At 32.0% G+C, this 23466-nt stretch overlaps 1 protein-coding gene across 6 annotated transcripts in view; it reads left to right on the top strand.

Moving 5' to 3' along the window:
• The window catches only part of LOC129750741 (homeobox protein PKNOX2-like), a 227925-nt gene that overhangs the window by 60367 nt on the left and 144092 nt on the right, over nucleotides 1–23466 (top strand). The window contains exon 2 of one of the 6 annotated variants that reach the window (XM_055745766.1): nucleotides 213–270. The exons of the other annotated variants lie outside the window; for them this stretch is intronic. The gene's annotated coding sequence lies outside the window, so the exon portion shown is untranslated. The remainder of the gene's footprint in view (nucleotides 1–212; nucleotides 271–23466) is intronic. 6 annotated transcript variants of the gene reach the window in all.

Here is a 23466-nt window from a genome sequence, read left to right as displayed (position 1 = left end):
ATCTACTTGTTTTTGTATTTTTTCAAGAACTCAACTCCATCACTCACAACCATCAATTCCAGTTACACTTTTATTATTGAGACTATTATTTTTGTCTTCTGAAGCGACAGAGAAAGAAAACTCAAAATAAGGAACTTCGAAGTCTGTTTCGGGTTCCAATCAATATAACTTATCGATCCATTTACGTTAATAGTTTTTTTTTTTAATTTCAGCTATTGTCATTTCCTCACTCGATATGACACCATTTATATTCATAACAAAAGAGGAATGGTAAGATGATTGCTTATGGAAAACAATTTCATTGATATTATTTCCAAATTTTATGGATTTTTAAAGCTGTAAGTAATAAAACATTTGAAATACTGCGTTTTCATCAGTTTTGATTTATTTCTTATCTCATTTTTAACCTTTTTGTATTCTGAGTCATACTAAAAATCCTTACGATAGTTCTGTGATCAGATAGATCTGAATTACTATGTAACAGCGAAAAATTAAAAGTCTGTTCATTCAGATCCGTTATCAAATGATCAATTAGTGTCGCTATACTATAAGAGAGCCTTGTGTAACATAACCATTTCCTTCAACGATACTCCGATATGTTACCATAATATTGTCTTTCGTATTCAGGAGATTTATAATAAATTTGAACTTTTATGTTTGTGAGGGAAAATTGAATATTTTGTTTTGAAAAATAAACATCAGTTTTGTTTTTTCTGTGGAAACGAGGCTGATAATGGGTTTAAAAATAGGATAAAAAATTTATAAATTCTTCAATGGAAATTTTCCGCTGAACAACTTTGTCCAAGATTGTAACTTCGAATCTTATTGGGCAAAAAAGTTATATATTAGCTGATTAACAGGGGTATGCCTTTTGCACTCGAAAATCAATCAATTCAACTGACATCACTGCTTATGCCAATCGAAGTATTCCTTGAAAAGTAGTCATGCAATACCTCGCTAGGCACAAGCGTTGTCTTTCAACTTCCCCAGATACTGTATTTGCTGCATTGATAAGACATCGCTGGTTGGGCTATCAACTACATTGACAATATAATTCCTCAAATTTTGAAAATCATTTGTACAGAAGTTCAGTGCAAAAAGATCAGGGGTTTATCTTTTCAATTTAGTTTAAAATAAAAAAAACTCTTGAAATTAAACGTAGACGAAAACATCGCTAAACCGACCGTTATTCTTAAAGTTTTTTTTTCAAAGTTTTTCTGTGACACTTTCAACAAATATAGATCTCAAACTTTTTTTCTCTCTGGCCAAAATGAAAAAAAGTTACCCCTTATCATGCTTCCGGAGAAATCTATAAAGTGGAGAAGTGTGTAGAATTTAGAAGCTGCCACTACTATTTTAACACATTAAGGACGAAGAAATCTAGGTTCAAATACACCAACATTCGGTATTTTCTATCTCAGAAACGATTGGACCAAATTCTAAAAATTTCTTATCTTCGAGTTATCGAAAGTGTTGTATATAATTATGTAGAGTAAAGTTTCTTTATGTAATGTATCACATTTGCATTATGCTTTTCAGTTGAGAGCACTCGCTTCAAGCCGAAAAACGGGATATCTCGTTTTGGGTCCGCAATGTGTTAAGATTAAGGTGCCTAAGGATTTTTCACGAGTGGATCCTGTCGGGAACTGAAAATTAAATCATCAAACGAATTTTTCAAAAATTGGTATAAAACCGGTATGTTTTGCCAAAAATCATTATTCGGTAAATACCGGATATTGGTCAAAAATTTCGTCAAAAATCGGAACAAATACCGGAAAGTCGGAATGTGTGGCATCGCTGCTTTGAAGCTTCAGTGTTGCTACTTATTCATTTTATTTGTTTTTATAAGTTTTTTTTTTATTTTGAACATTCTTTTTCCCCAGATCTTACAGAATTTGTTCCACTAAAGTTAAATGTAAGTGATGATATTTTTGGTTAAAAAAATGTACTGAAAGTGAGATTGCAGAGACGGACATGAATGCCTGAAAAAAATTCAAAAATCTTAGGATCCGCCATGTGCCACCAATGGCTAATGATATTAATCATACTTTGTGGCCTGATGGCGAAAATGGGTCCACCTCATGATTTCTTCGTCTTGTTGACCTTGCAACCGTAAGTCACCTCTAGTCGACTCTATTATTTCTGATTGCCAATTTTAGAAGATCAACATCATTCTAAAAAGGTTACTTCTCGGCGATCATGCCAAACTAGGAAAAAACAATAAAAAAAAAACGCGACACTCTCATGCTGCAATTAATTCTCAAGGCGAACTCACACAATGTTAATCTTAATGTTCAATGTTATTAAAGTTTTTTTTTTAATCGAACCGAACTTTTTCGATATTTTGAGAAAAATAAGAACTGTGTGGTAAATGTTTCGACTTCTATAAAAGATCTTTTGCCTTTTTATTCAGAATTATGGAGCGTATTGAATAACTTTTATTTCGGTTTTTAACAGTTTGTTTAAACGGAATACGAGAGATCGACTTCAGATTTTTGAAACCCAAGGATTTCTATTGGATTCAGGCTACCAATTTTTCAATATTATTTTCTTCAGTCATTACACAACAAAAAAGTATTTTTAATAGACAAAACCGATATTTCGCGGATGTTTATATGTTTAAAACCGTGTTTTGCATCCAACATATTGTACCGTCATACTGGTTGTCAAAATTGCCTGAGCATAAATTTCCCCTCCATTGGGTTTATGGTTAAGCTTGTGAAAACTTCCACTCAAGAAGCGTCTCATTTTAAGGGATGGGGAACGAGCTCCGGGTAAAACTTTAAAACTGAACCGCTTTGTCCCGCGCGCTCTCAACTTTAAATCTTCCCATTTGTATGCCAACAAAGTTTTCACCGCCAGCAGAGAGAGAGAGACAGAGACCGCTTGAAAATGCAGCAGCACCCCGTCGTCTGTCGTCGTTCTACGAAACATTTTCCCCATATATTTATATCCTTCATCATTGTATCGGGTCTCGCATGGAGGAGAAACCTTCTCACTCTTCACCGTTGACGGCTGGCTTAGTTAGATTCGAACGATCTCTGTTCTGGTGAGGAAGTTCCTTGGAAGAACCATACTCTTTTTTTTGGAAAAATTTCATCTCGTTTTTTAAATTTCTGTACACAATTCTTTCCTACTCCCTTTTGCCGTCAGAACGTGTGATGTGCTGTGTGTGAGTGTTCATTGAAAAGCTATCTTCATCCCCTCTGATCGGCTCAATGCGTTTTTGGACGATTCAATCCACTTGTATCCTGTCCTTCGTGTCGTATAAACTTGTTTAGCCACGGTTGTAAGTTCACCGGTTTGGGGTGGAAAGGGGGGGTGATTTTGCTTTCGATGCTCTCTTAAACTTTCTTGAGGCCAAAAAAAAGCTCAGAGTTGCCAATTGTCAATTTTAACACTTAAAAACAAGAAATTCTGAATTCTGAATTTGTTGTTTGAAATCGTAAGTTCACCGGCTTGGAAGAATGGGGGGATGATTTCCTAAACTTTATTTTGTTTGCTTGCACAAGTTCCGGTTGTCGTTCAGTTATCAGATTTTGGAATTCTTAAATTTTAATCTAAATCTGAATGTCAGTTAGAAAATCTGAAATTAACTTTAGCTAAAAATAAGGCTAAAACTGGCTTCCGTGAAGATGTCATAGCACTGATACGTGTTGTTATTGTTGTAAGTTTTCCACTTCCCCCCAGAATGATTATTCCTTCCCTATCCCAGTTTTGATCGAACAACCCTTTACGCTGCAGAGTCTATCTGCCATGCTGGCTATCTCCCCACATGTAACCGAACGATGCCTTTCCATTCCTCGAAAAGAAAACTTCATCTTTGATTGGATCAGGTTCCAAGATAGAGAGACACAAAAAGGAAACGAGGCCAACGGAAAATCCGATTTCTCCTCGAACGAGTTCGAATCAAAAAGACCGGCTGGAGGAACCGAAACTAATAGAAAATCCAACCTATCAAATATAGTTGAGGTAAAGAAGGGGGAAAGCGGGATAACATCGCCCCAAAGCTTCTTTTGTTGGATTATCGCTGGCATCAGCATCAGCATTTTTAGCGATTGGCTCTCTCGAGTTAGGAGTTCGGACGACTCTTGCTTGGACCTGAAACCATCCATGTTTCTTCTTCGGGCTGCTGGCGACTGGATCAAATGGCTCTTACAACTTTTTTCTCTCCCTTCCCTCCATCATCGGCGCCTTCTTGAAAAAGGTTCGGTTCGGAGACACTTTTCATGATGTTAGTTTTGTACAGTTTTTTTTTCCTTCTGTGTTCATCTTGAGCTTGTTTGTGTCAACTGAAATCGGATGTTCGATTTCTGCTTCGTTTCTTGCTGTGTAACTCTTGAGCTTTAGTAGAACATCAAATTTGAAACCGATTCCATGATTTTGTGCTGCAGTTACAACTGAATCATCTAAAACTTTAGTTTAAAGCAAACTTACAATACAACTTACAAGCTACTGACAAAAAGGTGGCTCCAGAGAGAAATATCAATATTATATTTTCGTCTTACAAACAAATAGGAAAACATTTTTTCTATAAAACCGCAAATATTCAGAGAGAATGAAAAATTATGACAAATTTAAAAATTTTAATTTTTTTGAATATTTAAATTTTTTTTTGAAAATTTGGACAATTATGAAGATCTTGATAATTTTGATCATTTTGACAATTTGAAAAATTTGACAATTTTGACAATTTTGACAATTTTGACAATTTTGACAATTTTGACAATTTTGACAATTTTGACAATTTTGACAATTTTGACAATTTTGACAATATTGACAATTTTGACAATTTTGACAATTTTGACAATTTTGGCAATTTTGACAATTTTGACAATTTTGAAAATTTTGAAAATTTTGACAATTTTGACAATTTTGACAATTTTGACAATTTTGACAATTTTGACAATTTTGACAATTTTGACAATTTTGACAATTTTGACAATTTTGACAATTTTGACAATTTTGACAATTTTGACAATTTTGAAAATTTTGACAATTTTGACAATTTTGACAATTTTGACAATTTTGGCAATTTTGACAATTTTGACAATTTTGAAAATTTTGAAAATTTTGACAATTTTGACAATTTTGACAATTTTGACAATTTTGACAATTTTGACAATTTTGACAATTTTGACAATTTTGACAATTTTGACAATTTTGACAATTTTGACAATTTTGACAATTTTGAAAATTTTGACAATTTTGACAATTTTGACAATTTTGACAATTTTGACAATTTTGACAATTTTGATAATTTTGACAGTTTTGACAATTTTGACAATTTTGACAATTTTGACAATTTTGACAATTTTGACAATTTTGATAATTTTGACAATTTTGACAATTTTGACAATTTTGACAGTTTTGACAATTTTGACAATTTTGACAATTTTGACAATTTTGACAATTTTGACAATTTTGACAATTTTGACAATTTTGACAATTTTGACAATTTTGACAATTTTGACAATTTTGACAATTTTGACAATTTTGACAATTTTGACAATTTTGACAATTTTGACAATTTTGACAATTTTGACAATTTTGACAATTTTGACAATTTTGACAATTTTGACAATTTTGACAATTTTGACAATTTTGACAATTTTGACAATTTTGACAATTTTGACAATTTTGACAATTTTGACAATTTTGACAATTTTGACAATTTTGACAATTTTGACAATTTTGATAATTTTGACAATTTTGACAATTTTGACAGTTTTGACAATTTTGACAATTTTGACAATTTTGACAATTTTGACAATTTTGACAATTTTGACAATTTTGACAATTTTGACAATTTTGACAATTTTGACAATTTTGACAATTTTGACAATTTTGACAATTTTGACAATTTTGACAATTTTGACAATTTTGACAATTTTTACAATTTTTACAATTTTGACAATTTTGACAATTTTGACAATTTTTACAATTTTGACAATTTTGACAATTTTGACAAATTTGACAATTTTGACAATTTTGACAATTTTGACAATTTTGACAATTTTGACAATTTTGAAAATTTTGACAATTTTGACAATTTTGACAATTTTGACAATTTTGACAATTTTGACAATTTTGACAATTTTGACAATTTTGACAATTTTGACAATTTTGACAATTTTGACAATTTTGACAATTTTGACAATTTTGACAAATTTGACAATTTTCACAATTTTGACAATTTTGACAATTTCGACAATTTTTACAATTTTGACAATTTCGACAATTTTGACAATTTTGACAATTTCGACAATTTTGACAATTTTGACAATTTTGAAAATTTGAACAATTTTGACAGCTTTGACAATTTTGACAATTTTGACAATTTTGACAATTTTGACAATTTTGACAATTTTGACAATTTTGACAATTTTGACAATTTTGACAATTTTGACAATTTTGACAATTTTGACAATTTTGACATCTTTGACAATTTTGACAATTTTGACAATTTTGACAATTTTGGCAATTTTGACAATTTTGACAATTTTGACAATTTTGACAATTTTGACAATTTTGACAATTTTGACAATTTTGACAATTTTGACAATTTTGACAATTTTGACAATTTTGACAATTTTGACAATTTTGACAATTTTGACAATTTTGACAATTTTGACAATTTTGACAATTTTGACAATTTTGACAATTTTGACAATTTTGACAATTTTGACAATTTTGACAATTTTGACAATTTTGACAATTTTGACAATTTTGACAATTTTGACAATTTTGACAATTTTGACAATTTTGACAATTTTGACAATTTTGACAATTTTGACAATTTTGACAATTTTGACAATTTTGACAATTTTGACAATTTTGACAATTTTGACAATTTTGACAATTTTGACAATTTTGACAATTTTGACAATTTTGACAATTTTGACAATTTTGACAATTTTGACAATTTTGACAATTTTGACAATTTTGACAATTTTGACAATTTTGACAATTTTGACAATTTTGACAATTTTGACAATTTTGACAATTTTGACAATTTTGACAATTTTGACAATTTTGACAATTTTGACAATTTTGACAATTTTGACAATTTTGACAATTTTGACAATTTTGACAATTTTGACAATTTTGACAATTTTGACAATTTTGACAATTTTGACAATTTTGACAATTTTGACAATTTTGACAATTTTGACAATTTTGACAATTTGGACAATTTTTACAATTTTGACAATTTTGTCAATTTTGTCAATTTTGACAATTTTGACAATTTTGACAATTTTGACAATTTTGACAATTTTGACAGTTTTGGCAATTTTGACAATTTTGACAATTATGACAATTTTGACAATTTTGACAATTTTGACAATTTTGACAATTTTGACAATTTTGACAATTTTGACAATTTTGACAATTTTGACAATTTTGACAATTTTGACAATTTTGACAATTTTGACAATTTTGACAATTTTGACAATTTTGACAATTTTGACAATTTTGACTATTTTGACAGTATAAACAATTTTGACAATTTTTACAATTTTAACAATTTTGACAATTTTGACAATTTTGACAATTTTGACAATTTTGACAATTTTGACAATTTTGACAATTTTGACAATTTTGACAATTTTGACAATTTTGACAATTTTGACAATTTTGACAATTTTGACAATTTTGACAATTTTGACAATTTTGACAATTTCGACAATTTCGACAATTTTGACAATTTTGACTATTTTGACAGTATAAACAATTTTGACAATTTTGACAATTTTAACAATTTTGACAATTTTGACAATTTTGACAATTTTGACAATTTTGACAATTTTGACAATTTTGACAATTTTGACAATTTTGACAATTTCGACAATTTTGACAATTTTGACAATTTTGACAATTTCGACAATTTCGACAATTTTGACAATTTTGACAATTTTGACAATTTTGACAATTTTGACAATTTTGACAATTTTGACAATTTTGACAATTTTGACAATTTTGACAATTTTGACAATTTTTACAATTTTGACAATTTTGACAATTTTGACAATTTTGACAATTTTGACAATTTTGACAATTTTGACAATTTTGACAATTTTGACAATTTTGACAATTTTGACAATTTTGACAATTTTGACAATTTTGACAATTTTGACAATTTTGACAATTTTGACAATTTTGACAATTTTGACAATTTTGACAATTTTGACAATTTTGACAATTTTGACAATTTTGACAATTTTGCCAATTTTGACAATTTTGACAATTTTGACAATTTTGACAATTTTGACAATTTTGACAATTTTGACAATTTTGACAATTTTGACAATTTTGACAATTTTGACAATTTTGACAATTTTGACAATTTTGACAATTTTGACAATTTTGACAATTTTGACAATTTTGACAATTTTGACAATTTTGACAATTTTGACAATTTTGACAATTTTGACAATTTTGACAATTTTGACAATTTTGACAATTTTGACAATTTTGACAATTTTGACAATTTTGACAATTTTGACAATTTTGACAATTTCCACAATTTTGACAATTTTGACAATTTTGACAATTTTGACAATTTTGACAATTTTGACAATTTTGACCATTTTGACAATTTTGACAATTTTGACAATTTTGACAATTTTGACAATTTTGACAATTTTGACAATTTTGACAATTTTAGCAATTTTGACAATTTTGACAATTTTGACAATTTTTACAATTTTGACAATTTTGACAATTTTGACAATTTTGACAATTTTGACAATTTTGACAATTTTGACAATTTTAACAATTTTGACAATTTTGACAATTTTGACAATTTTGACAATTTTGACAATTTTGACAATTTTGACAATTTTGACAATTTTGACAATTTTGACCATTTTGACAATTTTGACAATTTTGACAATTTTGACAATTTTGACAATTTTTACAATTTTGACAATTTTGACAATTTTGACAATTTTGAGAATTTTGACACTTTTGACAATTTTGACAATTTTGACAATTTTGACAATTTTGACAATTTTGACAATTTTGACAATTTTGACAATTTTGACAATTTTGACAATTTTGACAATTTTGACAATTTTGACAATTTTGACAATTTTGACAATTTTGACAATTTTGACAATTTTGACAATTTTGACAATTTTGACAATTTTGACAATTTTGACAATTTTGACAATTTTGACAATTTTGACAATTTTGACAGTTTTGACAATTTTGACAATTTTGACAATTTTGACAATTTTGACAATTTTGACAATTTTGACAATTTTGACAATTTTGACAATTTTGACAATTTTGACAATTTTGACAATTTCGACAATTTTGACAATTTTGACAATTTTGACAATTTTGACAATTTTGACAATTTTGACAATTTTGACAATTTTGACAATTTTGACAATTTTGACAATTTTGACAATTTTGACAATTTTGACAATTTTGACAATTTTGACAATTTTGACAATTTTGACAATTTTGACAATTTTGACAATTTTGACAATTTTGACAATTTTGACAATTTTGACAAATTTGACAATTTCCACAATTTTGACAATTTTGACAATTTCGACAATTTTTACAATTTTGACAATTTCGACAATTTTGACAATTTTGACAATTTTGAAAATTTTGACAATTTTGACAATTTTGAAAATTTGAACAATTTTGACAGCTTTGACAATTTTGACAATTTTGACAATTTTGACAATTTTGAAAATTTTGACAATTTTGACAATTTTGACAATTTTGACATCTTTGACAATTTTGACAATTTTGACAATTTTGACAATTTTGACAATTTTGACAATTTTGACAATTTTGACAATTTTGACAATTTTGACAATTTTGACAATTTTGACAATTTTGACAATTTTGACAATTTCGACAATTTTGACAATTTTGACAATTTTGACAATTTTGACAATTTTGACAATTTTGACAATTTTGACAATTTTGACAATTTTGACAATTTTGACAATTTTGACAATTTTGACAATTTTGACAATTTTGACAATTTTGACAATTTTGACAATTTTGACAATTTTGACAATTTTGACAATTTTGACAATTTTGACAATTTTGACAATTTTGACAATTTTGACAATTTTGACAATTTTGACAATTTTGACAATTTTGACAATTTTGACAATTTTGACAATTTTGACAATTTTGACAATTTTGACAATTTTGACAATTTTGACAATTTTGACAATTTTGACAATTTTGACAATTTTGACAATTTTGACAATTTTGACAATTTTTACATTTTTTACAATTTTGACAATTTTGACAATTTAGACAATTTTGACAATTTTGACAATTTTTACAATTTTGACAATTTTGACAATTTTGACAATTTTGACAATTTTGACAATTTTGACAATTTTGACAATTTTGACAATTTTGACAATTTTGACAATTTTGACAATTTTGACAATTTTGACAATTTTGACAATTTTGACAATTTTGACAATTTTGACAATTTTGACAATTTTGACAATTTTGACAATTTTGACAATTTTGACAATTTTGACAATTTTGACAATTTTGACAATTTTGACAATTTTGACAATTTTGACAATTTTGACAATTTTGACAATTTTCACAATTTTGACAATTTTGACAATTTCGACAATTTTTACAATTTTGACAATTTCGACAATTTTGACAATTTTGACAATTTTGAAAATTTTGACAATTTTGACAATTTTGAAAATTTGAACAATTTTGACAGCTTTGACAATTTTGACAATTTTGACAATTTTGACAATTTTGACAATTTTGACAATTTTGACAATTTCGACAATTTTGACAATTTTGACAATTTTGACAATTTTGACAATTTTGACAATTTTGACAATTTTGACAATTTTGACAATTTTGACAATTTTGACAATTTTGACAATTTTGACAATTTTGACAATTTTGACAATTTTGACAATTTTGACAATTTTGACAATTTTGACAATTTTGACAATTTTGACAATTTTGACAATTTTGACAATTTTGACAATTTTGACAATTTTGACAATTTTGACAATTTTGACAATTTTGACAATTTTGACAATTTTGACAATTTTGACAATTTTGACAATTTTGACAATTTTGACAATTTTGACAATTTCGACAATTTTGACAATTTTGACAATTTTGACAATTTTGACAATTTTGACAATTTTGAAAATTTTGACAATTTTGACAATTTTGACAATTTTGACAATTTTGACAATTTTGACAATTTTGACAATTTTGACAATTTGGACAATTTTGACAATTTTGACAATTTTGACAATTTGGACAACTTTGACAATTTTGACAATTTTGACAAGTTTGACAATTTTGACAATTTTGACAATTTTGACCATTTTGACAATTTTGAAAATTTTGATATGTTTTTGAATCAAAAATTGTGATTTGGCATTTTGATCTTTAAAATTAGCTTTGGTTTTTGGTTTAGACCATTTTTGATGAATTTCTTTCGTTTTTTTTAATGTCTCGTTACTTTGTTCATCTCCCTAAGTGGGTTGAAAAATGTAATTGTTGAAAATATCATTATACAACTAAAACTTTCGAGAAGATGCTTTTTGTGCACATTGCTCTCAGTTTTTTCAAGGATGACATTTTCCGGGTCTTTCGCTTTGACAGCGTTTTGTGCAACTTTTCCGGATCGGAAATGGGAACAAACCGAACCGGAACAGGATGCTGGACTGTGTGCGCGATGTTGTATTTCTTTTTTAAACATATGCCAAAAAGTCGTCGTCGTGCTCGTCGTCACATGTATTATGAGAGACATGATTTTGGGAAGGCGAGAACTGAAAGTATACAAAAGAAGAATGAGACCAGAAATATGGTTTCAGCTTGCTACCGGGAAAAATCTCATTTCGAAGAGACGAAACAGTTGTGACCAAAATTTATCTATCGCAATATTTATCGGAGTGTCCTGCCTTCTGAATCCACTCAAAGATGTGAGTAGGTTGGTGGAGAAGCCCTTTCCCAATATGTCAGGTTCCGACAAAATTTAGTACCGAAGTGGGGCTCGGATTAAAAATGATTTCTCGAGTAGTCCGGGTCAGAAAAAGTTCCGAGAAAAACGCCACGTTCAGCAAAAGTTTTCCTCAACGGCGCGTTATATCTCCATGTTCTTTTTTTTTGCGTCCTCGAACGACCAACAACTTGAGCCAGATGAGTGATGGGTTTGTTTGTCTTCTTCGGGTAAGCGATTTTCGAGACTTCATAATAGGACGAAGAATGAGGTACCTAGAGAAAGGCAAGGAGTTGAAAGACGATTATTTGCTGGACTGACAAAAGATAAATCGTCGACTAAGTAGTGGACTCGAAATTATGGAATATGTCTGTTAGAAACAAAAATGAATTCAACTAGAAGATTTTTTTTACCAAAAATAAGAACATAATTTTTAAGATAAATTTTAAGAATTTCAGATCATGATCAATCTTAAAAAAGTCATCATAGTTCTATAATTTTTCCTTAAAAATAAAATAATTAAGTTACTTCTTCAGTATTATTTTTGTAGTTTTTTGACGGAGCTGTAAAATGCATCCCACAACAATGCCTATGTTGAGGTAGGTTTCTTCAAACTGCCTCAAGACATTCGTCTTCTCCAGAGCCGAAAAATTTACGACTTCGCCGAGAGTCGGCAAAGGTTCATCAAATTTTCTACACCCGCTCGTAAAATGACGAATTACCACTGTTGTGTCTGGCCTACACAGAACATAAAAACCGTCGCGACGCACCGAAACTGACGTCCCTTGACTGTCTTCCCCCCTTGAAAAAAGAACCAACCACTAGAACTGTAGCAAAACTCTCCGAATTCAGTCAGACAGCTTGTTCCCGAACCCTAAATTTAGTCTTCAGGAAATTTGTCATTCTTACTCCAGTCAGCCAGACGACGATGGGTTGTTGTATCAAGTTTTACGAGGCCCTGCGTCTGGAATTTGATAAAAGGGGCTTGAAAAAAGTCAGCCTCCCCCTTACCTTCCTAATATTTTCAACACTTGAGCCGTTTTGATGAATGTACAGCACCACCGACATTCGGAAGAGAGAAACGTAAGCGGTGTGGTTCATTCGAAACTTAATCAAATTGAATCCGATTGAAGTGTGTCTGGCCGGGAAAGTCAAATGAATCAGTGTTCTTTAGATGCATTGAAAGTATTCTCAATCGATCAGATTCAAAATTGGCGAACTTTAAATTCATTCTTGCATCAGGGACATAATTACTATACTCTCTGGAGCCACTACTTTCACATTTTTACGAAAAAAATCCTTTTTAAAATGAAGAAAACATAGTTTGAACTGTTTCACGACCAATTTTGTGTTAATCTTTCAATGAGGAATGGGGAGAATAAAAATACTTTCAAGATGATCCCAGAAGAGTTTAGCTTGGTTTTAAATTGTTTTACGGATGACTCAAGGAAAATTTATTTTTTATGAAACAATTGACGCTGGAAAACAAAAGAAAAGAAAAAAAATGAGCAAAGTAAAAATAGCAGCACTTTATGTTTTCCTACAAAACATTTTTTTTGAATTAGTAAAAGTGAAAATTATTCCATTTTCAAACGAAATTCATACTCAACATGCTGATCTCGATACACTTTAAGACGGCTTGCGAAGCATTTCTAAGAATTCAAGAATCTGTTGTGTTCTTGTGCAATAGTCTATACTTATGCTTACGCTTATGCTTATGACACATACACAGCCAGATCTTTTGAGCATCCCGGTGAGTAGTGAAAATACCTACATGCTAAATGATATTTATTGAGCTCCCGGATGCCAACCCTGGTTTATTCTTCCTTATGCGAATGGAAATGAGGTTATATCACACAGGAATCCAAAATCCTGAAATATTTTAATTAAAAAAATATCGTTTCCAAAAACTTCAATTTCATGCTTTAATACTGCTTTCAAAACGAGGATTAAATAATTTTAGATTTCCGTGCACCATTTCTCTGGTAATCGACCTTAAATATAGCGCCATTGCTCACTCTTGAAAAGAGATATGTATTGATAAAAAAGAAAGAACATGATTATAACCTCCTTGAAATCTATTGAAATATGTATACATCCGAGAAATTTCATGAGATAAAAACAGAACTATTAAACTTGCTTACCTTTTGCTGTACGATTTGTCACAAATATTGGAAAACAATATTCGATAAACATATACAATATGAAAATTACCTTAGTGAAAACATTTACAACTATGTATTTAAGCGAAAAATTAAAAAAAAATGGGGATTTCACTTGAAGCACTTTCTAATACATTTATAATTTTTTTTTCAAATTCTTTAAAAAAAATTTAAAAATTCTAAAAAAAGATCAAATAACTTTCAGATTTGATTTTTTAACATCCTATTTTTCGAGTAAATATAAATGTGTTTTCATAGACAAAGATTAACATTCAGTCCAAAAATAATGGAATAGACTTATTAGTGGGAAAAAGTCAATTATCTTCTCGTCAATGTTTAATTTCATATTTTCTTAGGCGAAGCCATATCTCATATAAAATTTAAAGAAACTCATATAAAATTTAATATAAACATTATTCAGATACTTGCGAGGATCTACCGGAACATTAGGAATCCACAAATTTGTTTCACCGATCTAAGATCCGAATTCCAGTTCAATTTTCCTAGTCCTTCCACCTTGGCTATCGTGTAGAGGATCTTCTTTGAATTTCTCAATCACTGGATTTCTTTACTGTCCATGAAAAAAATACACAATTTCACTAATCACCATTCTTAACTACCATTCTTGAATAATTATTTTTGTAAAACCGAAGTAAAATAAATTTTCGAAGCTCTACGATTCATTCCACAGCCAAGAACACAATCGAGACAACGGACACGCCAACCTGAAAATACGACAGGTCCCGAGCAAGGCTATAGTGCAAGTGCAATAGTATAGTCATAAACGTAATATTGGAGTTTTGTTTCCTAATGAATATTTTTTTTCCTAATGTTTGAATTCAATTTGCTTTTGAATTTCAAATTCTTAACGAGTTACAGATCGGTATTTTTTTTAATATAGTCGAAAAGTGTTTTTTGATTAAGTTCTATTAGAGGAAAAGTCATTTTATTGCTTCGATGGCTCTCAAATACTGTCATACACATTTGTTTTAAATATTAACGGATATGACTTTCCTAATTTTGGAAAGCAATTTTGATGAGTAATCAAGTATTCCTTGAAAAGTAGTCATGTAATACTTCGCTCGGCTCAAACAATGATGTCAGTTAAATTGATTGTTTTTCAATGCCAAAAGATATACCCATATTTAACAGCCAATTACTTCTTTGCCTGAAGAGATTAAAGTAATAGTCTTCGGCAAAGTTGTTCAGCGGGAAATTTCCTTCAAAATAATTATAAGAAAAATAATTATGAGCTCTTGAAAAAAGCATCAATTGTAATTATGTTATATTTATGAATTTGTAAAAATATAAAAAATGTTAACTGTAATCTACATTTTTTGACATAATTTGCTTATAAATCTGTGAAATTGAAGATTTTTCAGTGATTTCGGCAACCATGCTCAACATATCAATGGTCTATTTTTTTATCTGATGCAAATCATATTCATAAACATCTCATGAAAAGGGTTTTTTTTGTTTCAAAGATTTAAAATTGAAATTCACATGTGATGCAATTTCTGTTATGGCTCTGATTGTAACTTTCAATCACTCTTTTTAAATTTAATTCATATTTTGTTTCTCAAAATTTAATATGAAACTATTATTTAGATTTAAGACACTAAATTGTGGTACTAAATATATAATGATTTTAATTTTTGAATTCTTAAACTCTTTATTCTGTATCATTATGGCATTTGTATTCAATTCTATCCGGTATTTTTTTTCTAAATCAGTGAATTTTTGTTGGTAATAAGGGTATTAATAAAATAATATTTTTTTATCTTTATAAGAGAGATTTTCAGCCTTTGGCTGGTTCGCCTTTTTATAAATGAGAATTAAATTTTGCACTTTGTAGCTCAAATCAGAGCCTTCATTTTTAAGAATTTTCTAAACTCTTCCGCAATATTTTGCACGTGATTAATTAACAATTTTCATTTGAATATACCAGAAACTATCTTCTACGCAGACAACATGGCTATTAGAAGACAGTTTACTGAACTTATCTCCAGTTCATTTAAGCGTTTAAAAGGCTTTTTATTCTCTGGGATAGCTTTTGAAAAAAAAAATAGGGGCCCCCCGAGAAAAATTGCCCCGGGCCCCCCGATGGCTTAATCCGGCTTTGCTGCTTTCCGATCCATCGTTTATGGTATTTTCCTCTCAAAGTAGAACAGAGTGGAAAAAATCAAAAATTCAACCAATGAGGAACCAGAATAATTATTGCGTTAGTGTGCAATCAACCATACTACTCTAGGACATGACATTTAGTTCAGGTCGTTGACAGTCAACTCTTAGGTTTGTTTGGGGTCCAAAAAATCGAGTGCCCCAAATATTGATAGTTGTCAAATTCAATGAAAAAGAATAGGGATGCCATCCCCTTGTCTGATTCTAAGCTTGCTAGATGGCCCGATTTTACCCAAGCTTTCCCGGTTTTACCCGGTTATTTGATCCAAAATTTTGAAAAAGTCCGGTCTGGCCCGGATGTGTCGGATTTATTCACTTCGTTTCAAAATCAAACAAACACTCAAATCGAGTCATCTTTGCATCCAAAAACGAGCTTTTCTGAGCAAATTTGATCAAAAATTGAAGTTTACTGATGTGTTTTAATGTAAATTTTTATTTCAAATGATTTTTCTTTATTGATTTTTGTAATTTCGCCCGGATTTTTTATTGATAATTTGTTGATTATTTTGAAATTAAATGTGCAGTTTTCGCCAAATATTTTTTAGAAAATAGCCCGGAAAAAATCTGGCAACCTAATCTTATACGAACCTTCTACTCAAAAAACATTTTATGCATTGTCTGTTAGGGAAAATGGGGCTTTGAGATAAAGGCCGATTGTGAAAAAACTATTCATACAAAACTCATAAAACAAAACTTTTATCAATGAATTTCAATAAAAATTATTCAACGCTTAAAAAGCAGTTTAAAAAAAAGGATATCTATTTTCCTCATTTTAAGTTGTTGCTGTGGTATAGCTCCAGAAGTCTTTCGAATAAAATGATAAAGAATTGATACACCACACTAGTTTAAACAAAACCGAAAACCGAGACAAACGTTTTTTTAATCGTGTAAAGGCCTTGAAAGATTGCAAGCAAATTATGAGCAAATTATGTCCATGAACGGAAAATCGAATGTTGGCGAAATAGTTAAAATTAATTGAACAAATTAAATCATTAAATAAAAAAAAAACAAATGTAGGATCGAGTGATATACAGGGTGACAAAAAAGTCCGGTCACACTTTTTTGGGGTCGCCTGTAGCATACACGTTGCATCATTCTGGTGCCTTCTATATGTCAAATTAAAGGGCTAACTTTGCTGTCCAAAGTGGCAGAGTTTCGTTTCTGTGCAGTTTGTTTACATTGAGTTGTGAGCCATGGCAGAGTTAAGGGCAGCTGTTATCGCTGCTCGGTTTGGCGCGGAAATGACGAGGGCTTTTTTCGGACAAGAAGCAGTTCGTTTTGGAGCAAACAGTCAATCGCCAAAATGATCGAGTTTGGAGTGTGAGCCTCCAACAAGCTTCTGCGGACAAGCTGAACGTTTCCCGGTTCCAAAACAAGACGTCAGTCTTGCTTCCTGACAGATGGCGCAGCATCCCTCACCGCAAAGGTTGTTCAGGCGTTTTGTGAGAAAAACTTGACCGATTTCATTTCGAAGAATGAATGGCCTCCGTCGACTCCGGATCTGAATCCACTGGATTGTTTCGTGTGGGGATACATGATGTCAAAGCTGAACGACTATAAAATAGCAAATTTGGTGCAATTCAAGCGAGTTACCATGAAAATCTGGGACGAGATGCCGATAGAGCAGGTGCGCGCCGCTTGCGACGACTTTCCGAGACGTCTGAAGCTGGTTCGTTCAGTTAAAGGTGGTGTAATTCCGAAGTATGGTCTGTGAAGTATCTTTATGAGTTACTGAATAAAGCTATGAAAGCCAGATTCAGATTTCCTTCTTATTTCTTGAGATATTGAGGTTTTCCTGTGTGACCGGACTTTTTTGTCACCCTGTAAATACCTGATCAACTTTGGCTGATACTTGCGTTTAACAAGTGAATTTCAAATATCGTTTGAATTCGTTTCATTTTTTATATTTATTTCGTCAGAAATTCATATGCCTACTTAGTTATAGAAATAAACGTTTTAATTGAATATCTCTCAGTTAAAATGAATAATATCAATGAAGTTCTTCAAAATATCAAAAAGTGTTATTTCAAGTGCGGCCCGCCGGAGATTATTAAAATTTGTAATTGGCCCTTTGCACAATGAGGAAAAAGTGTGTAATCCTCGAGAAAATTCAATATTTCCCTCCTACATCAACAAAATCTTTGAAAATATACTTTCCTTTAGTGAAAATGTCCGGAGGATCGAGAATCGAGTTTCAGACGCCGCATGAGCTAACGAACAGAGTTATAGATAATACCCCTATATTTTGCAAACAATCTAGAAAAACACTGATTTTTCCGAAGAATCAAATGAAAGCTGTTTCAACCACCACACTCATCGTAAAATACAGTTATGGCCGTTTTACCCTCGATTTCCCAACATTTTTAATATAGTTCAGAAAAAGCATATTCGGACTGCAAGATTTTGGAACAAATGGGACCTATCTTGAGTGTTTTTGCCATGGAATCGAATGACCGCACGCATAGGAAAATGGAGTTATGGCTGTTTATCCTTGATTCTTCTAAATTTTTTACATATTGCAGAAATGCGTGTTCGGACTTGATCATTTCAAATCAAATGGGACTTATATTATGTGATTTTTCTGAGGTACCGAATGAGGGCTATCTGAGCCACCGCATGCATTGGAAAATCGAGCTATGGCTGTTTTTACCCACTTTTCCCCTGCATTTTTGAATTAATTCAGAAAAATTCAATTTCTGACTTAAAAATTCTGAATCAAATGTGTGTGTGTTTTTTTTTTTTTCGAGGAATCAATCGAAGGCTATTTAAGCCATCGCTTGCATCGAAAACTAGAGTTATGACTATTTTACCCTACAATTCCCGACATTTTTCAATTAATTCAGAAAAATTGTGAACCAAATGAGACTAATCTTGAGTGCCCATTAGAGTGCCCCAAATTACCTGATTTTTGAAAAAGTTATGCGCTGCAGGCTAAAATTCATCCTGTGTTTATTACAAGGTCTCATGCCAAATTTAGGCCAGATCAGATTAAGATTTAAGAAATCAAGTAAAATTATCAAAAGATCTCAAATAGTTAATTGTTTATTGTCTAAAAGTCAATAAGGTAATTTTTTACAGCGATTTTACTATGATGCAATTTTATGTGGGACACCATTTATTACGAAAATAGTTCGAAAACTGTCCCGATTCACCTTATTTTACGGTAAGAAAATTCACCGAGGCTATTACAGACGACAATAGCTTTTTCCGTAAAGATACCTTTTTGACCATGAATTCGTCCAAAGCCATCTGCAAAATTGTTTCATCGTCAGCCAAAATTCACAGTTTTAACTAATTTCTTCAAAATGAAACTGATTTAAAATGTGCCTTTCTTATTGCCAAAACTTTCTTAAAATAGGTAACATAAGTTTTCCAAAAGCATCCCGGCAATGTTAAACTCGATACGGACCATTTGAGAAATTGGTCACATTCGGACGAACGTACGAACATCATCTCACGACAAGAGGGGGTTTTTGTTTGGGCCGTTTTCCAATTTTCCGTCTTCCAAGACGTTCGACGATTGCGTGCGAGATTCGTTGCGTTTGTTGTGTTCTGTAACAGAGGAGTGGGTGTTGTGAGTATCCGTGATGATAGAATGATGATGTCCTTTTTCAATCGACTTTCATCTCCGATAACAACATGACACACGCACGTATTTACGTATGTTTGAGGGTGGAAGGACGAACATACTAGTTCCTCGAAGAAGGGGAGATTTAAAGATATATTTTTTCCTGGCTTTTTTCTTTCTTCTATTGAAACTCTGCGGTCAAGTGTTAATGGGAAGCACTTGACTTTGATCCCCGTTGTTGAGATATTAGTTCGGAAAGCATGTTTATCCTCAATCAGATAAATCATTGTTTGTAGAAACGGAAGGGGGAAGGGTGTTTACCAGATAGACGTTTTTTTTTTGGAGGAAGAAGAAGAAAGTTCAAATTGTCAGAGAAAGTTTGCCAAAATTACTGATCCAAACTCCATGTCTAAGTTAGAACTTTCCCAAAACAATATCCGGAATGTAAACACCGGGCGTCTATCGCTACATGGCGATTAATTTCCCCCGAGGGCTCAGGCTCCAGCTCAGGTTTTGGTGGCATTGTAACTAGGACAGATTTGTCGCCATTGTTGTGCTTAAAATATATACATGAGGGTGACATTGGATGTATGGGAACAATTTCATGGTTGAATTTCGCAAATCAACCATATACATTTTGAAGATTTGGCCCAAAAAACTGAACTGTGCCAAATTTCAGCCAAGAGGGTCGATTGTTGGTCAAGATAACATCATATCTCGACATTTATGCATTTTAAGTCATTTGGCATCAAAATTGAAGTATTGATTATCCGAATTTCTATGGTTCCCCTTTTAGGGCTTTTTAAATACCAACAAACCGAAACTTTGAGCGCTTTGAGACACCCCTAAGTCAAATTCGATTGAGCTGAAATTTTGCACAGGTAAGTTTTTTGGGACAAATCTACAAAATGTATATGGTTGGTTTTCAAAATTCGACATGACCCATTTGGCTGCCACCCTAATATACATACATATGTCCTACGCCAAATAAAGCACTGAGCGAGCAGGATTATTTGTTTGCGAATCTCCTCTCCGTCTGTCAGTCTGGTATGTTTTGGATGCTGGAGACGTAACTGAAGCGTAAATGTTTACATCTTCCTTCATCTAGTCTTTGATATTTCGGTACAATATTGACTCCTCTTGGTATCTTGTTATTGAGCTTTGGTGGTAGAAAATAGAACAAACAGTAAAACCCTCGATATAGCGTAGGTTTTTGGTCGCTTCATTAAATTTCAAAACGATTAAAAAAATTTTTAAGTTTTGAACTGACTTTTAAACTGTATTTTTAACAAAGGTAGCTTTTTTGTGCCGGATTTTTGTTGTTCGTTTCAACCAATCCAGAAAATGCAAAAATCTTCTCTACCCCAACTATTTTAGTCAACCGCCAAAGGCTGAGAAAATCTCCCGGCTCAAGATGATCGGGAAAAGAAATTTTAATTTAATATGTGTACAGCTAGCTTGCAGCAGCAGCAGCTTTTCTTCCATTCCATCACGAGGCAGGGGATTTTGCTTGTTTGGTATCTTCAAGGCGTCGATTCTGTTTCTCTGCTACTGCTATATAGTAGTTTGTGTTACCATCTGGCAAAAAGGAAAACGTGGGTTCATGTTGATGTGTAGAAGGAAAATCCGTCGGAAGTTTTCTACTCCAGCCCCTATATTTTGGCTGATGCTCTCTACAGTATAGTGGAAATCATGCGTTCGGTTTGGCTGGCAAGAGGCTTCATTTTCCCACTCTCCCCTCTTTTGAGAGTATCCTCTTATTCCAATTTCACAGATGAAGACGCCAAGAATTTGCCTCGGCCCCGGAGTGTGGTGCATTAGATTGAACAAGGCATGGCAAAGCAAGTCGAGGGTTGGTTGCCGGAAGTGTGCCGGCAGAACCGCAGAACTCTGGCGGCTTTTCACTTTTCCTTGGCCTAGCAGTCAAATGTGTATAGGAGTATTTTGCTAGGCGGCTGCTGCTTCTGCTGCGGGAACACCAGAGAGAATATATTTAAGATAAAAATCTGATTAAATTTAATCATTTTAGATTCTGGCCGGGTGCCTCCGAAAGAAGGAATCTACTTGGTCCTGGCTTCAGCTCGGAGTAGGAGACTTTCATTTCCAACCAGTAGCCTGCACGAGAGCTCAAGGAAAACGAGTTCAAGCAAACGCGCGCGCAAGCATCTCGAAGAGATACCATCTTGCGTACATAAAATTAATACTTTTCTGAAATTTAAATAGACTAAATTCTAAGCTTTTCGGTACATGCGATGGGGTCGTAGGGCAAGTAAAGTTTAATTCCTTTGGTTACTTCATTCCAGAATTATTTGTTAGTTTAATTAAATTTTGTGATATTCCCGAATTACATATTCTTCATAAAAAACTGATTTAAAGCTTCGTGACTCATGGCTTTTGACTCGTGATTTTTTAACACTTGACGCTCGACGCTCGACTTTAGACTTTTGACTTTTGACACTTAATTCTTGACTCTTGACTCTTGACTCTTGACTCTTGACTCTTGACTCTTGACTCTTGACTCTTGACTCTTGACTCTTGACTCTTGACTCTTGACTCTTGACTCTTGACTCTTGACTCTTGACTCTTGACTCTTGACTCTTGACTCTCGACTCTTGAATATTGACTCTTGACTCTTGACTCTTGACTCTTGACTCTTGACTCTTGACTCTTGACTCTTGACTCTTCACTCTTGACTCTTGACTCTTGACTCTTGACTCTTGACTCTTGACTCTTGACTCTTGACTCTTGACTCTTGACTCTTGACTCTTGACTCTTGACTCTTGACTCTTGACTCTTGACTCTTGACTCTTGACTCTTGACTCTTGACTCTTGACTCTTGACTCTTGACTCTTGACTCTTGACTCTCGACTCTTGAATATTGACTTTTGACTCTAAACTCTTTCGTCTTGACTCTCGACTTTTGACTTTTGATTCTTGAATCTTTACTCTTGAATTTTGACTCTTGAATCTTAACTCTTGAGTCTCGATTTATGACTCATGACTCTTGATTCTTGACTCTTGATTCTTGACTTTTGACTCTTGACTCTTTCGTTTGGACTCCTGACTCTTTACTCCTGACTCTTGACTCTTGACTCTTGACTCTTGACTTTTGACTCTTGTCTCTTGACTCTTGAATCTTGACTCATGACTCTTAACTCTTGACTCTTGACTCTTGACTCTTGACTCTTGACGCTTGACTCTTGACTTTTGACTCTTGATTCTTTCATCTTGACTCTTGACTCCTGACTCCTGACTCTTGACTTTTGACTCATGACTCTTGACATTTGATTTTTGACTCTTGACTCTTGACTCTTGACTCTTGACTCTTGACTCTTGACACTTGACTCTTGACGCTTGACTCTTGACTCTTGACTCTTGACTCTTGACTCTTGACTCTTGACTCTAAACTCTTTCGTCTTGACTTTAGACTTTTGACTCTTGACTCTTGACTCTTGACTCTTGACGCTTGACTCTTGACTTTTGACTCTTGACTCTTTCATCTTGACTCTTGACTCCTGACTCCTGACTCTTGACTTTTGACTCATGACTCTTGACATTTGATTTTTGACTCTTGA

The sequence above is a fragment of the Uranotaenia lowii genome, chromosome 3 (genome assembly GCF_029784155.1).
Source record: "Uranotaenia lowii strain MFRU-FL chromosome 3, ASM2978415v1, whole genome shotgun sequence".
NCBI lineage: Eukaryota > Metazoa > Arthropoda > Insecta > Diptera > Culicidae > Uranotaenia > Uranotaenia lowii.
This window is presented reverse-complemented; position numbering and strand designations above follow the sequence as displayed.